This window comes from Anabrus simplex, chromosome 7, assembly GCF_040414725.1.
Source record: "Anabrus simplex isolate iqAnaSimp1 chromosome 7, ASM4041472v1, whole genome shotgun sequence".
NCBI lineage: Eukaryota > Metazoa > Arthropoda > Insecta > Orthoptera > Tettigoniidae > Anabrus > Anabrus simplex.
The window spans coordinates 320811448-320823829 of NC_090271.1; positions in this window are offsets into that span (position 1 = coordinate 320811448).

Sequence of the window (12382 nt, forward strand, 5' to 3'; positions counted from 1 at the left end):
TTCCTAATGGAGACGTTGTTTTAGGAGATAGGTTATTGTAAAGTATTCTGTATTCAGTGCTGTTTATTTCAACCAGACAATGAAAAAATACATTTTTCTACCGGTTTTAATGACTGGAAGCACAGCTACGAACTACTGAAGCATCATGAACATTCTCATAATCACAGGCGTAATGTTCCTACGTACATCAAGCAAGACAAAAACAGTTAATGCAAGTTGATAAAATTCTGTTTACACTGCATGGAGAAGAGGTAAACTACTGTCGAAGTGTAATCTCAAGAATAGTTTCTTTCCAAGGAGACAATGAGAATTTAGGATCAACTTCAAATGGTTTGTATCTTGGATGTCTCGAGTTGATCAGTGAATATGGCCCTTTCCTTGCCCAGCATATCAGAAAATATGGTAACAAAGGTCAAGGGCACACCTCATACCTGTCTTCTCAAATTTGTACTGAATTTATTTTAGTTATGGGGTATTGTATGCTCAAAACTGTAGTTGATGAAGTAAAAGAAGCTAGGTACTACTCTCCCATCGCAGATTCGACGCCTAATTGGTCACACTGACCAGTTGGCTATTGTTTTACGATATGTACCTCAAACAGAGCCAAAGCCTGTAGAGCGACTCATTAAGCTTCTGGCTGAAATATCACATACATCTGCTGGACTAGAAAAAGCTGTAGTTGACTGTTTTGAGAGTTTCGAAATCAACATAAAGAATTGTAGGGACCAATGTTATGATAATGCTTCCAATATGTCAGGAGTTTACTCAGGTCTTCAAGCCCGAATAAAGCAGCAAAGTCCCCTTACTGTATACGTACCGCGTGCAGCACATTCAGTAAATCTTGTTCGTTCGGCTGCCGCAGAATGCTGCACTGCCACAGTGGTTTTCTTTGCCTTCGTCCAGGAGTTGTAAAATTACTTTTCTGTGTCAACGTACAGGTGGAATATTTTGAAGCAATTCTTGGCAAAACACGGCACGCCAGTGGTAAAATCTTTATCAGAAACCAGATGGTCTGCAAGAGCAGACTCTGTCAGAACTTTGGTAAAAGGTTAGGAAGAAATATGACATTTAAAATGCGTTGACAAGTGTTCTAAAAACTTGCAGTATGAAAATCTTAATCTTGAGGGAGGAGTAAAAGAATGAAAACCCTGGAAGTATTCATCAACGCGAAAAGGGATGAGTTTGGCATCTATGAGCAATCTGCTTTGAGAATAGGTGGATGTGATGATCCAAGCTACTCAAGAGTAAGAAAACGTAACTTTCGTATTTTCAGATGAAACACGTGGGATTAAAGGAGACCTAGATGCAAGAACAAAGTTCAAAAATAATGTGTTCCTTAAAATAATGCACACACGTATAGGAAACTTAGCAAGAAGGAAAGAAGCATATAAAGTCGTAGCTTCCAGATTTCAAGTGTTACCTCTACCACTGACTTGCTCATCCGAATCATCAGAAGTGAAGAACGCTGTTTTGAAAATTTGTTCGCTGTACCCTGAAGACATCAGTCACGATTTCGTAAATGAGTGTGTACACTTTCAAATGTGTGTTGAAATCGAGGGATTCCAAAACTTGCCTAAAGTGTATTCTTACATTAAACAAGACAATTTGTCAAGTACTTTTCCCAGCCGTGAAATTGTAGTTAGGATGTTTTTGACCTTACCAATAACCAACTGTACTGCAGAAAGGGATTTTTCAGTTTTAAGCAGAGTAAAAAATGCCAAGAGGGCAACTCTTTTTAATGAAAAGTTAAGCTCATTAATCTTTATGTGCACTGAAAAAGATTTAACTTTGAAAACCAACTTTGATGAATTGTTCAAGAGTTTGCCAGGAAAAATCAAATAAAAATATTTTATGTAAAGTAGTATTATATACAAGGGGCTGCCTGGCCGAGGCGGTAAAGGCGTGCTCGGTACGCCCGGAAGGACGTGGGTTCGATTCCCCATCAGGAAGTCGTGAAATTTAAGAAACGAGATGTCCACTTCTGGAGGTGCACATAGACCTGAGGTTCACTCAGCCTACACCAAAAATAAGTACCAGGTTAATTCCTGGGGGCAAAGGCGGCCGGCGTAGAGCTAACCACTCTACCCCATCAAGTGCCGAGGTTACGGATAGTGGAAGCCTTTACCTTCCACCCCTCCAAGGGTCTTAATGCCCTGTATGGAGATAAATTTGCTTTGTCAGTATTATATACAAGTAGCCTATAAACAAAACTTGTGATCGAAATAAATTACAATATATTAATGATAATTTATATGTCTTATTTCTAAAGTTATTTACTTACACACAAACTATCAAACTGAACCAACAGCTTTTTAAATAAGAAAACAGCCGGATTCTTATTTGGCTGTTGACTTTATTTAGCTTAATAAATTTAATAATGAGAATTTATTTTCATAATGTGCTGTTTTAAAAGCCATAATCTTGAAAACTGTAATTTTTAATTTGTAAATAATTAATTTTTTTGAGGAACAGAAAAACGAGCGGGGGCGGGGGATTCGGCTAAATATTGTTTGCCCAGGGCGCTAACTACTTGAAATCGGGGCCTGTAAAGTAAATAAATTGTATCTAAGAGACGGAGAGACATTAAGCTTTCTAATTTTGTATAACTCTTCCCCCAGTTGAGATGTATGAATGCTGTGCTGCCACGTGACCATTAACACGTCACGCCATTGGCCATTATTGTGCATGTGCAAGCTTATTTGTCGTTCAAATGAACGAGGTAGTTCATTTGTGCTGTCTGCATGGAAACATCTCTCGTGGCACCTCGTTCAACGAACGAAGTCGTTCAAATGAACGAGGTAGTTCATTTGTGCTGTCTACATGGAAATAGCTCACGCGGCACTTCGTTCAATGAAGGAAGTCGTTCAAATGAACGAGGTAGATTATTATAAGCGTTTTAGCAACAGCATAGTGGCGCGAGTTAGTACGTATATTTTACGATAGATGGTGTTTGCTTCGGTCTTCGTCCTCCCTTAATATGAACGACAAACCATATAGCCTTCAACCGCACCACACCTCTTATGCTATTTAAAGCTCGGCGGTTCGAGGGGCGTATGAATACGCTATTTGAGAAATAAGAAGCGATTTACCTGTCTTATCCACGGGAAAACATTTCTCTACGTTGATACTTGTCCTTTTTAGCTGTTAAAGAGCTGGGGAAGACGAATCGTGTGGAAACGTCCTGTTAGTAAGGAATGCTCCTGAATAACTACCTAACTAATATTACAAAGTCAGATATAAGTCTATACAAGAATTTACTCTATAAAACCAGTGTTTTCCTTATGCCTGACACTACACACATCGGAGTGGGATGTGTCAGACCTACCCACTTACGGTAGGATGCAGGTGTTTTATCAGAAACCCGTTAACTTTTGATATGCTCTATTGGAGTGTAAAATCTAATTCCCTTAACATTTCCATTAATATTGCATTGTAATAAGGGGAGTAATGACTGAAATTATGAACTTCTATAGTTTTTTGTCGATCATCACCTAATTTTAACCACTACTACATTCATCTCATTTTAGACATCATTACACATGGGGCAGGATAGATAGTGACCGAGAATAAGAATCGTCTCACAGGAGAAAGGGTTGAGCAGCTATTATTATATGAACAGTAATATCTGAAATGCTTTACGGCCCCCGTTTATTGTTACGGTTTCCATGGACGTCGAGGTGCCGAAATTCTATCCCGCAAGAGTTCTTTTACGTGCCAGTAAATCTTCTGACAAGAGGCTGTCGTATTTGGGCACTTTGAAATTTATGAGTGTTTTCTATGTGGAATGAACAATTTTAACATATGCTGTTATTTTAGTTGATTATTCTTCTACGCCAATGTACTCATCTTAAGTTAACCTATGCGTACTGAATATAATACCGTAATCTCTTGTCGGTTACCATGTGATAACATGATTTTGTTACTCCGCTCCAAGTGCGTGTGATTTCGTTGTGCCTCATGTTGTTGACATTTATTTTTTTGTGTTTAGATAAAGTATTTATTTACCAGTGCCCGTGTATAATTTCCACAACTGTCGTGTATTATGGAACGCTTACGGTACGTAAGTGCCAGACTATAAACACGTTTTTATTTTTTCGTAGTGTTTTAAGAGGTAAACTAGCGATATCATCACTCCATTGTGTGTATTGTGGACCGTATCTTGCATAAGACCGGACTCGAACAAACACGAGCTCATTTATAGCTAGCAGGCAGGTACCGGTACGACATTCTGTGAACCTGGAATTTGATTGTCGTCTTAGTACCCAATGCACAGCGCCGCCGCCAGTTGAGAAGTGTGAGAGGAGATGTGCTGCCATGTGATCATTAACACGCCACGCCATTGGCCATTTATGTACAAGCTTATTTTGTCGTTCAAATGAACGAGGTAGTTCATTTGTCTGTCTTCATGGAAACAGCTCTCGCGCCACTTCGTTCAATGAACGAAGTCTTTCAAATGAACGATGCGCCAGCTAGTACGTACATTTTACAATAGATTATTTGAACGAACTCGTACCAGTTCAAATAAAAGTGTAGTTCAAATGAACTAGTTAGTTCATGAACGACCCAACTGTACACCTCAGCCATCCTCGAAGTAGTTTTCCGTGATATCCCACTTCTCCTCCAGCCAAATGCCGGGATGCTACCTAACTTAAGGCCACAGCAGTTTCCTTTCTTCTTCCTTGTCTATCCCTTCCAATCTTCCCATCCCCACAAGGCCCCTGTTCAGCATAGCAGGTGAGGCCGCCTGGGCGAGGTACTGGTCATTCTCCTGAGTTGTATCCCCGACCCATGAGAATATTTCTCCATCCATTATGTCATTTCTCAGCCATGATTCAATTCCAATTACAATATTTGGTAAGTACATACATATTAAATTAATTCGATTCCTTTATTTACAATGCTTCTACAATTGAGCACTAACATTTTTATGTCATCCATACTTGATTTCCAGTTCCCTGTTCGCTTAACACCGCTCCCTAGGCCACCCCGTTTCCCTGAATGTGCCTGCCTATAATCTTTCTAAACAAGTTTCCTAACTTATACGTACCACCGCGGTTTAAGTGAAGGCCATCTGAGCGCAGATCCCTGTCTCCTATCCACCTATTAGGATCTAGAAATCTCACTCCCAGTTTCCCACATACCAACTCCATAGTCTAATTTAAATCACAAATCACCTTCCAGTCAGTATCCCTCCTACACAGTATTCCACTGATAACAATCTCCGCTTCCTTAAATTTCACCCGTGCTGCATTTACCAGATCCCACACATCCCCAACTATGTTGTTACTTATACCTGCTTGCCTTACGTTGTTAGGACCAACGTGAAACACTACCACCTTCTCCTTTCCCTCTTCCTTCTCTTCTACTTTCCTCAACATCTGCCTCAACCTGATTCCTGGATAACACTCTACCCTGGTTCCCTTTCCTCCACACACTTTCCCCACATGTCCAACGAGGGAATCCCCCATGACCAGAGCCTCACCCCTACCCACCTCATTTGAACCCCTCCTCTCTTGGTCAGCCCTATCTTCTCTCACTGCTGCAGAAGCTTCTTCCTCCTCCCTTTTCTCCCTTTCATGACCCTGTTCCACCTGTATTTTCCTTTCCACTACACTGCATTTCCCTTTACTACCTTTTCCCTTCCTCCTACTTCCGCACATATCAGCAACAGTTCCCTGTTCCTCATCTTGCCTCGGTTGTTCTACCTGCAGTAAATGAAATGAAATGAAATGTCGTATGGCTTTTAGTGCCGGGATACCCCAGGACGGGTTCAACTCGCCAGGTGCAGGTCTTTTTATTCGACTCCCGTAGGCGACCTGCGCGTCGTGATGAGGATGAAATGATGATGAAGACAACACATACACCCAGCTCCCGTGCCATTGGAATTAACCAGTTAAGGTTAAAATCCCCGACCCGGCCGGGAATCGAACTCGGGACCCTCTGAACCGAAGGCCAGTCCACTGACTGTTCAGCCAACGAGTCGGACTCTACCTGCAGTGACTCGTACCGATTTCTCACAGACACCTCTCCTGAATTCTGATCCTGAACAGAGCCCTTAGCCTGCAATGTCCTTTCCCTTAAAAATTAGTCCACCTGTCTTCTACAATTCCCCCATTTCCTTTCCATCCCTCCTTTACACCTACTGTATCCTGTACATTATTTGAGGAAGGCCTACTTTCCTTCCTGTCTTCTGAGAGAATCCTAATTATCACCCTCAAACTCTCCAACTCCTCCCTCATACTCCTTAATGCCTGGGCCACACCCACAGTTCCTACACTTGCACTGCGTAGCCATTATTTATGGAATAATGGGAAGAAAAGGAAAAATAAAATAACTTATTCTTATTCTTATTCTGTCCTTTCCCTTAAAAATTAGTCCACCTGTCTTCTACAATTCCCCCATTTCCTTCCCATCCCTCCTTTATACCTACTGTATCCTGTACATTATTTGAGGAAGGCCTACTTTCCTTCCTGTCTTCTGAGAGAATACTAATTATCACCCTCAAACTCTCCAACTCCTCCCTCATACTCCTTAATGCCTGGGCCACACCCACAGTTCCTACACTTGCACTGCGTAGCCATTATTTATGGAATAATGGGAAGAAAGGGAAAAATAAAATAACTTATTCTGTGCAAATAGAAAGGAAAGGAAAGGAAAGGAAAGGAAAGGAAAGGAAAGGAAAGGAAAGGAAAGGAAAGGAAAGGAAAGGAAAGGAAAGGAAAGGAAAGGAAAGGAAAGGAAAGGAAAGGAATATTGTCTAGGATAGCTCACAAAGATCACACAACAACAAGGTAATTAATATAAGCTGCTACTACACTACAATACTACTTACCTGTACGATTTTTTTTTCTACAACACCCTAACAGAATGAAAATTGCTGTTAATTACTGAAAACCGAAAGTAATACATAAGAATTAGGTCTACACAATTCTAAACTGCAGTTAAGTCTACCCTAATTACTGCAACAGAATTCTAGTAAGAGAGTTAATGCAGATACAACAGATACTATATATACTACAGATACTTTACTACACAAATATTTCACAGTAATAGAATAAACACACTAATTTTATAATAAGATACCTACTATAATACACTACAATGATTTTAAACTATGTTCAGACGTATCCTAATTATAATACAACGGGCTATTACTAAGCACAAACTGAAATGGAAATTACCCGATATCTGACGCTCCAGGACACTGCCCTTGAGGCGGTAGAGGTGGAATCCCTCGCTGAGTCCGGGGAAAAAACCAACCCTGGAAGGTAAACAGATTAAGAAAAGAAGAAAGAAGTTATCTCTTAAATCTGTGGCAGGTTCAGTTAGGTACCTTAAAGAAATGCTCGTGTTTGATCTTATTGACATTCAACACGGTGCTCTTACATATTTTTAAAATCCCTTCATGGGAACGGTAAAACGATTCAAACCTCACTTCAAATTTCACCTCAAATAAGTCAAGCGTTCATAACATTACTGAGTGAACTCTGGATCTCCGCCTCCCAGACTGTCGAGATCTTCTAGAAATTCCAGAACGTCTAGAGCAGCCTCCGGTGGAGTAATACGTGGTCCCATATTGCTGTGAACTGTTCTCTGGTGTGAATGGAAGGAGCAGCAACAGCCTGGGACATCTCCAGCCGCAAGACCAGGGAACAACGTATCTTTTCCGACATCAGGTGTACTTGAAGCTGATATGAACTTGTATTTCTAGAATAAACATAAAGTTCAAACTAAAAAATAATTTAAAAACAAAATATCCCTCTGTACACATTCCAATTCGATTTGCCGTACACGCCCTGCGTAAACCCGTGCTCTTAAACTAGGGGCACATCTTTCTTGTTACAATACCTGTTTTCACACACCTCAACAATTGCTTTAAACCAGTTCCATAGGCTGTTTACATTTTTATTTACCATTTTTATGTGAACATAATTGCTTTTTAAACATTTCCCCCATGCCTCTATTATCAAATATTAGGTATTGGCTAATAGTCGTACGTTTACGACCTGTTTTTCTATCACATTTGTTTTTAACTACGAGAAGGACTGCTTCACGGTCACTTACCCATCTGTCACCTCAGTTTCTCTATAAAGGTCATTTGGTTTTATCAGCACCACATCTAAAATATAATTTTCTCTTTAGCTGGTTCCGTCACTTTTGGATTCACCTGTCCTTCCCATATTAACTTATTCACCATCTGTTGATCATGCATTCTGTTGTTTCCTTTCCCTTCCCAGTTAACATTCGATAAGTTCAGATCACCCGCCACAATAAGGTTCCTTCGTGTGTCGTTTCTCACGTAGCTGGTTATCTTATAAAATAATTCCGCATCAGCGCCAGCTCCAGCCTCTCAAGTCTGTACACCCCCAAACATCAAGTTGCCAATTGTCTGTAGCATAAGTCTTACACATATAATTTCCTGTTTCTCATCCTTAACATTTCCGTAGTTTAAAAATTCTTCTTTCACCAGGATGAATACTCCCTTGCTCTCGTTCCTAGTCTGTCCCTACGATTAACCTCCCAGCCGTGAGAAAACTTCCGCATACTTAATATCGCTTTTCAGCACGATTGAATTCCTATTACTGTGTCTGTAAATCAGTGGCGGCGATTAGGGGGGGAGTGCGAGGGGGACTTCGTGGAGAAAAAGTAAATTTTTATTTCTATTTAGCCACCTGAAATCCTTTTTTCTTAGTTTTGGCAGACTGAAGAATGTAGCAGTTATTAACAAAATTTCTTGAAACTAGGAATTATTATAAAAGCCTTGTATACAATCCCTGTCGTTTTTCAGCTAAATTTTCTTTGATTTTCTTTAATTATTAGGAAAAATACTTTGATGAAATGTGCACGAAATGTCCTTCGTTGAGGCCATGAGCGTCCATATGACAGTTTGTAGGGGGGAGGCTAGACCTGGGGGTATGTAGCATTTTTAATATTTTGGAAGATGAATGGCGACTTGTATTCCACGGTAGAATAACACCCACGATATCGCCTGCCTGTTGGTGGGGGCGGGGGGTGGTACTACCACTTTTACGTAATACCGAGTTTTAAATCATTTTCTTGGAAGAAAAACACCTGACTACATTCGATTTTTTCCTTTCTCTGAGAGCTAGGAGGCGGCCCCTCCTTGCCGCCGGGAATTTGCGCCCATGGTTGAGGCTAACCGATTCGTACAGCGTCAAGGCAAGGAGGTCAGTCTAGCATAGAAGCGTGCAGCATGTGCTGTGAGGAAGGGCAGTAGAGGTATATTTTTCCAAGGTTAGGACACTGAGGCATGATTCACCCGCTTGCCACTCACATTCATCAGTCTGGCAGTCTCACTCAGTAAATGTGTCTATTCAGTCCTATCTAGTGTCTGTTACTTTGTAACTGTGTAGTAAAGTACTAAAGGACATTTTAATTGTATAATCACGCCGAATTTCTATTACTTGTAATACATGTGTAGTTATTGTTCCTTTGGTGAAGGTTGTATAGTACTGTTATTACCTTAACTCTATGGTTATTACCGCACATAAGTTGGTACATTGTCAGCTTCTAAGTCTGTAGCGAAATATGTTGAGAGAGCGAGAGAGAGAGAGAGAGAGAGAGAGAGAGAGAGACTTACCATTTTTACCTCTTTTAAAAAGCATTATATTTTGATGTTTCCTTCCCCTCCCCCGCTATTGTAGACCCCAGTTCCGGTACTTTCTGTTGTCTATTTCCTCCCTCCCCCTACACCACGTCTAATTCCCAATCGCCGCTACTGCTGGTAAATATATACGGTAAGAATCTATTAAATTAATTAATTAATTCTATTCCTTTCTTTACAATACTTCTTACGGTTAACACTAACAACTTTATGCCATCATTACTGGCCTCCTAGTTGTAGTAAAAACTTAGTTTTATTCACTGTAATAATGTACGCTGTAATATCTTAGACTATTTAATCTAATGTTTAAATATAACTCAAGTATTTATTTTCCAACATGAGTTAATGGTCAGAGGATCTTTAAATAAATAAATAAATAAATAAATAAATAAATAAATAAATAAATAAATAAATAAATAAATAAATAAATAAATAAATAAATAAATAAATAAATAAATAAATAAATAAATAAATAAATAAATAAATAAATAAATAAATACATCTATCTATCTATCTATCTATCTATCTATCTATCTATCTATCTATCTATCTATCTATCTATCTATCTATCTATCTTTGAGTAGATCAAAGGCTACTTTCTGAATTTATCACCGTGAATACCAACCCGCACACTGACTGGGTTTTGTAATTTGTGAAACAAAGCGCAACACAGTCACTGATGTCTCTGTAGATAAATTGATAAAATTATCAACAGAGATTTGCAAACTAATCTGCACTTAAGAAAACCCATACCACAAAACTGGCACATACAGGGAAACTTGCCAGAAAACCCAGATCTGGGTTCCAGAGAGGTTCTCAACTCACGAGTCAAATGTAACACTAGGAAATAGTATGAATATTAGTACCAGACAACATCTTTCACTGGACCAACCTATACCAGCAGTCAAGGCCAGACTATTGTTTTTCATATCAATTTTCAATCCATAAGAAATAAGCTTGAATTCGTTTCCAGTTGATATTTTATGTATTAATGAACAGTGGCTTGTAAAGGATGAGGTTGGTTTTAATATCCTAGTGAGATACGAGAAGAAGTAGGACTTCAAATGGGGGAGTTGCAATATATGGGAAAATAAACACTAATATGAAATACACTATTTTAGATTTAGAAATACTAATTTGATAATTATTTCCATGTACCGAACACCAGATTCTGATAGCCATGCCTTTCTAAACGTGTGGGATCATTTTGCAGAGTACTTAGCGATGTATCGGAATTACAAAATATATTGCATAGATGATATTAATATTAATATTAATATTTTAGTTGAATAATCCATCAAAAAACAATTTTGTGATATTCTCAGGTCTCATGATTTCTATCTTGCCAATGATCAACCCACCAGGAAAAATTCTTGTTTGGACAACATAATCACTAATGTTCAAAACAGTGACTTCACATGTGGTGTTACCGAGCATATATTGTCTGATCATAGTGGTCTCTGGCTAAAATTAAAAACAGAATTGGAAAAGCCACATGACAATAGGCAATTTCAACATTTCAGGAGGATGGGAGAAAATAACATTTTAAAGCTAAGAAATGAATTAATACACATCAATTTTGAAAACATTATACTAAACTCTAATAATGCCTCGGAAGCAACTGAAAATTTTTATACAGTTACAAGGTTATTGTGCGGAAGGGTGCTGCCCTAGAACTACAAATGTAATTAACGGATCAGGTAAACTCAAAGGGAAGCATAAAAGGGAAATGGTCCACTCCTCGCCTTGCAACTATCAGGAACTTAATGAAATGAAATGGCGTATGGCTTTTAGTGTCGGGAGTTTCCGAGGACATGTTCGACTCGCCAAATGCAGGTCTTTTGATTTGACCCCCGTAGGCGACCTGCGCGTCGTGATGAGGATGAAATGATGATGAAGAGGACACATACACACAGCCCCCGTGCCGGCGAAATTAAACAATTCTGGTTAAAATTGCCGACTCTGCCGGGAATCGAAGCCGGGACCGCTGTGGCCAAAGGCCAGCACGCTAACCATTTAGCCATGGAGCCTGACAGGAACTTAATGATGATCTATTACAATAAATCAACACAAGGAAAACAAACAGATAAAGAAAATTATTCCCTCATTGAAAAATTCTACCGTAAGGAAATTCAACTGGCAAAACCACAAGCTTATGATCATTTTATTAATAACTCTAAAAATAAATGTAAGGCGGCCTGGTCCATCATAAATGATGACATTGGGAGGGCAAAGAGGGAGAATTCTGTGCCAATAGAACCGAACGTACTTAATGAATACTTTATAAACAGTGCCAAACATATGAATATAAGTAACACCTCGGGGGACAATGAAACTGTATACAACAATCTACTAAAAATAGTGTGTAACTCCTGAAAATAACAGACCCTCCTTTAGATGGAAAGTTATAAACTCCAAGAAAGTCTGCAAAATAGTCACAGAACTAAATTCTTCAAACTGTGAAGACTGCTATGCCATAAGTAATTTTATTCTAAAACAAATTATTGACATAATAATAATAATTCCTTTAACTCGCCTCATCAACTGGATACTGGCTGAGGGGACTTTCTCAGACTATCTAAAAATTATAGTTACAATTCTTGTGTTTAAGAATGGAGATGTTATGGATCCAGGCAATTATCGGCCCATTTAAATTGTTCCAAACATATCTAAGATAACAGAACATTGTATAGAGGAACAGATATCTGTATATTTTGAAAAGTATAATTTATTAAATGCTGCACAGTTTGGGTTCAG